The sequence below is a fragment of the Bos taurus genome, chromosome 17, assembly GCF_002263795.3.
Source record: "Bos taurus isolate L1 Dominette 01449 registration number 42190680 breed Hereford chromosome 17, ARS-UCD2.0, whole genome shotgun sequence".
NCBI classification, from domain to species: domain Eukaryota; kingdom Metazoa; phylum Chordata; class Mammalia; order Artiodactyla; family Bovidae; genus Bos; species Bos taurus.
In genome coordinates this window covers 21,350,599-21,356,598 of record NC_037344.1, presented here as the reverse complement: position 1 = coordinate 21,356,598, position 6,000 = coordinate 21,350,599, and positions in this window count along the sequence as shown.

Sequence of the window (6,000 nt, the reverse complement as noted above, 5' to 3'; positions counted from 1 at the left end):
GATCTCAGAACTTGTAAATACAGTTTTTTTCTTATATTTTCATTTGGAAATAATTTTAAGATGGATAGAATCCACTAATCTCTGTCTTATCTTTAAAAGTATCTGTAGGAATAGCAATAACTTTCCTATTTCTGAAATTATTGGCATAACCCCTAGAAATATCTTCAATAACAGCTGGTGTATTATTCTCTATATTCCCCATCTCTACTCATATTGGTATTTAATTTTTGAGCAAAAGTAAGGTAGAAGATGCATATTCAAAGCAGAGGCATTAGGGAAACAAGGCAGAAGTTTGGTAAAGACAAGTCCCAAGTTTCTTGTCTCTCATTATCCTATAAAGAGGCAGCTTGGCTTTATTTTCAGGAAGAGGAATGTAATTTTCTGCCACTTTATAAATTTATAAGGGGAATGAATGTCAGCAGGGATCACCCGTTCAAGTTGGAAGCTCCAAAACTGGGCCACTGAGACCACAGCCTGCTTTCTGGGATCACCTACTGAAGGGGCAGGTGCATTCATATCATCACTGGTTTCATCTTAAGGACTTTCAACCCTCTAGCTAAGTCAGCTCTTTTTCCTCCAGCCTTAGTGAAATACAGTTGACATATAATATGTAAATTTAAGGTGTACTATTAAAATGACAAACTCACATGCATTCACACACATACACACAGATAGATATATAGCAACATGGCTACCATCACAACAGGGTGATACCTCTATCATGTCACATAATTATTATCTCTTTTTTGTGGTGAGAACATTTATGATCTGCTCTCTAGCAGCTTTCAAGTACATGATACAGCAAGTCACCTCTTTAAGAAAGCACTATCAGCGCCATCCATCAGAAACACAGGCTTGCTGTGACTTCCTTGGTGGCCCAGTGGTTAAGACTCTATGACTCCAATACAGGGAGCATGGGTTCAATCCCTGGTTGGGGAATCAAGATCCCACATGCTGTGTGACCAAAAAATTAAGAAGAAAAGAAACAGAGGCTTGCTCTTCTCATAATGGAAATAAAGATGGTTGAACACAACTTTCCATAGTATACACATCAAGATGCAATGCCACTAAAATACCCATTCTGAAACTTGGATATAAGTGGACTATTAGATAAAATAGAGAATCGTTATTAATTTTGCTACCATGCAAATGGGCTTGTCATTATACAAGAAAATGTCCTTAATTTTAGAGATGCATACTAAAATATTCACATATACATTATCATGTCTGTAATTTGTTAAGATACTTCACTAAGAAATACCTTGAGCAGTTTGGCCAATGTTGACAGTTGGGTAGCTAGGTGGAAGGTATATGCATATTCACTAATGATTCTCTCTATTCTGTATATATAAAATATTTCATAATATAAATTTGAAATCAATCCCCATTCTTCTGCAATCACTGAGCATCTCTGTAAAATTCAATTAATGGAGAGGAAAAATGTGTGTGCTGGCAAGAATATTCCTTATCCCAGAAGTCCTTTTACCATTTGGTAGACCTTTTCCTAATTAGTAGCTTCTTTTTAATCTTTATTTATAGCAAGATCAATTTTCCAGTCCAGATACTTGAACTGTATCCTCTAAATTGTCATTATACTCTTTCTTTTCTCTGTCATAACCATCTACTCCTTCTATACAGTTGTGAGAATGGTTATCTATGTGTTTTTGCACTTTTGAGGGTGGGTGTATTTAACTGTTCCCTACCCAATAATATAATGTGGCACACTGTATAGGAAATATTTAAATTTGTATTGCCTCAAGAACAGTGGAAAGAACAAAGAGAATTAACTTTGTCTTAAATATGAAGGATCTTATAATCGATTTGGAAAAATAAAGAAATTGCATATAAATATACACATAAAAATTAGCTAATGATTCAATGCAATATGTAAATATATCAAATAGATAATGTTTAAGTAACCTCTTTATCATAAAATAAGCAGCATAATGATTACAAAGAGATTTCCTATTTGGCATATATTGTTTGAATCAATTGTATTAGTATTCCCCAAGGGTATGGAGGAAGAAAACTTGGAGAATTATTAAAGAAGTTTCCAAGTCATTCAATTTATTTTAACATAAAAAAATACCATCACTATAAGAAAAGACATTCACAAAAATTCATAGATTCCAGCTAACTCTTCCTTTGAAGACACATAACAATGTGTTTTGAATGACGATAAGTCACTTTCCATTTTAAAACTTTTACTTTCATTATAAACCAGATTGAAGTAATTTATGCTCAGCAGCCAGAATCAAGGCGGGGGCGGGGGGGGACACTCATTTAATAAGTCAATTAGTATCCTGTACTCTACACAAACAAATTCAACAAAATACATACTTATCCACTATAAAACAGAAATCCTACTTGATCAACACTCTCTAATAATGACTCTAAATATATGAGTATCTTCACAACAATTTTTCTCTTTTTCAGCTCTTTTTGTTCTCAATACAAAGTGACTTCTTTTCCTTTTTAAGATTTAGTATGTCAACCACAGCCTGCTCCATTACACAAAGATGCCTGGTTACTTGAAAGACTTTGATACATCTGTGCTATTCCCTGTGTGCTGACATATGTCTACTTGCAACAGAGAAAAGAAACTTCAAGGATGAGCCCCACTCATTTCAGTAATTGGTATTCCAGCCTGCTAGTTCAGATGGATTATTGTTAGTGAGATAGGCAGCTAACATTAATGTCAAATTAACATAAACTATAAGGATGATAGTATGCTGGAATTTGCATAATTTTCATCAGAATCTAAAAGCTTTTGAAATTGATTCTCAAGGACTAATAAAGACATATTAGTTTACTTACTATAACATTTTGAGACATTATTTAAAATGTCACATTCTAATTTTAAGTCAGTGATCTGCAACTTAGGATAATAGACAATATATGAATTTTAGACACAAATTAAATAATTTATGTGAAAATATGAACTGCAAAGTTATTAATCAGCCTGTGGACAAAACAACATATTTCATTTATTTTTAAGCATATATGCTACTTAAATTCAGTTCCTTGTTAATATCATTCTAGAAATTTCTTGTGTACATTCTCAGGTGCTTTAATGCAGTCTGTTCAGTGATTCAAAGTCAAATGTTAATGGCTTTATTCCAGAATCTTCAAAAAAATCTGCCATATGTGTGATTTCATTCCAAGCAGAAAACTTTTGATAAAGTTAAAAGTGTTTATATTTTAAAATTTTTCCTGTTATGTCAAAACATAGAAATGCATAGAGAAACATATGCATAAATGTAAGCATAGAATGTGCCCATCCCTGGCCTGTTTTTGGAGTTGTTCCTCTAAACAGATCATCACTTACCAGCTGTGAAGTGGCTATATGAGCTTCTCAAAGTAGAAGCCTGTTTCCCTGCACGTGTTCTGTTTGCCTGAACGCTGCATCCCCTAAGTGTCCGGGTCATCCATGTAAGATGTGTTTTGCTAACCCTACCAAAAGGCCATCAGAATACCTGCAGCACACAAAGCACCACTATACTCAAACACCAAACTACACTACATTTTTGAGCATTCTTTTTGTACCATCTTTTTCTGCAAAACCCTTGAAGATAATTGTAGGTACTCAAAATGTGAAGAAGGATTTCACATTCCATATAGACTGTGGTATACAATTAACACATTATTATAAATATGTATTTAAGAGGTAATCAACTGAATATATGTGCAAAGAAACTAAGCAGAGTTTTGACTTGCCCTGAACTGACAAAAAAAGGTGAAAATTAAAGACATACAAAAGTTTTAGACAAGTTAATTTAATCAAGAAAATCTTATTATTAGACAGTCAATTCACAAACATGGCTAGACATCATATTATTGGTAATGTTATAAATACTTACTTTGCTATGAATAATAAAATAATGTAAGTTTCTACAGGCACAGCTGAGAGATAATCTTATTTAAGTGAAGCACCTTTCAGAACGACTTCTTAGGATAAAGAGAAAAAGCACTGGTTGAAGTTCTAGCTCTCTGGTATGGTAGCCGTGTAACCCTGGTCGACCAGACATTTTAATCTGATGCTTCCTTGTAATAATAAGATAAAAAAAACTTGCCCTGTCTACTTTCAAGAATTATTGGGGAATTCTGGCGAGAAAAAAATTCCATTCCTCATTCTGAAATTACACAGGTATACTCCATTTTAAATGAGTAAAGGAAACAGATTCAATTCGCTAAATGCAGAGAGGCAGACACTGCAGAGCCTGAGATAACCAGGAAAAAAAGAAGAAGAAAAAAAACAGCAAAGGAACAACAATAACAACAACAACAACAAAAACCAGATTGCATAGGAGAGATTAAAGCATGTTAACATAAAAATAATAAAATTAAGACAAAACTTCATAACAATAATGTAATATCAATAAAAGCTAATAGAATTAACCCATCTTAAAAAAGTAGTTTGACTTGAGATCTAAGCAAACACAAACTCATGCTTTATAGAAGAGATATGTAAAAAGTGATTCATAATGCTGAAAAATGTAAGTGCAAGCAGAAGCATAAGTAGGATTATAACTTTAGTATCAAATAAGGTAGGATTCAGGCCAATGTCCACAAAATGAGATGAGTGTTTCATGATGCTAAAATCTGCAATTCACACAGAAGATAAACAGTTATGCCTACCTTTATACAGTGTGACAGCAGCAATATTGGTAAATCAGAAATTACTGACAAACATAGAAATATTTTAAAAATTTATCAGCAGATTGAAACATGGAATCCTAATTAATGTATCAGTGACAAAGACTGTTCTTTGACAAACATCAACCAGCCAGAACAAACTCCTAACTCACCTAATCAAGAAAACAAAAAGTGGGAGCTACATTGGAAATAACAGGAAAAAGGTCACAAGAAATTGTAAGAACAAAACAAAACAGATTTGCTTTAAAATATGCAAATCAACTTGAAAATCTGTTTAAGATAGATAAATTCTAACAAAATAAATTTCCAAAAACTAACCCAAGAAGAAAATAAAGTGTACACATGGTGATTCCTATAGAGAATACTGATCCAAAACAATGATATAACATTAATACAAAAACTAAATGAAAAAAACTGAATCAAACCTCAGGGAATCAGAGAGTTTTCTGGGGTAATTTAAAAAAAGCATATAACTGAAATGCTATGAAAATATTTTCAGAGTACATAAAAAGAAGAGAGCTTCCAAATTCATATTATGAATTAACTACTTATTAACACTAATGTATGACAGAAATTTTACATAAAATAAAATCACAATAATAGCATTTATGAATAATGACATAAATGTCAAAAATACAAAGAAAGAAATGCGACATGATTTAATGGGGTTCATTCCAGAAATTTAAGAATGTTTTAATACTTTAAAATTGATTTATACAATTTATCAAATCAATACTCCTAGAAAAAATCAGAGAATTTTTTCATATGTAATAAAAAGTATTAGAATAAGTTTTTGAAAATAAAACTTCAAGAAGATAAGAAATAATGAATATTTTCTTAGACCGATAAAAGAACTCTATTACAATCTTAATTTTCAACTTAATAGGTTAGGCTTTGTACTTGAATTCCAATCCAAAATGATTTTAAAAAGTAAGTAAGTTGCAAGGAGTATAAAATTTGGACGAAACAAGGAAAATAGAATTACGTGTTTGTAGGTGATACCACTGCATGTCTCTACAATGTAAGAGAATCAGTTGAAAACAATTCCAAACACTGTGATAAATCAGAAGTATTTAAACTACCAAATGTATAAGTAGAAATTATCAGTAGTCATTATATGGTCAATTGTGTGTGCATGTGTGTGTGCTCAGTTGTGTCCAACTTTTTGCAACTCTATTATGGACTCCAGTCAGCCAGGCTTCTTCGTTTCTGAGATTTCCCAGGCAAGAATACTGGAGTAGGTTGCCATTTCCTCCTCCAGTGGATCTTCTTGACCCAAGGATCCAACCTGTGTCTCCCACATCTCCTGCATTGCAGGCAGATTCTTTACCAGTGAGCCATCAG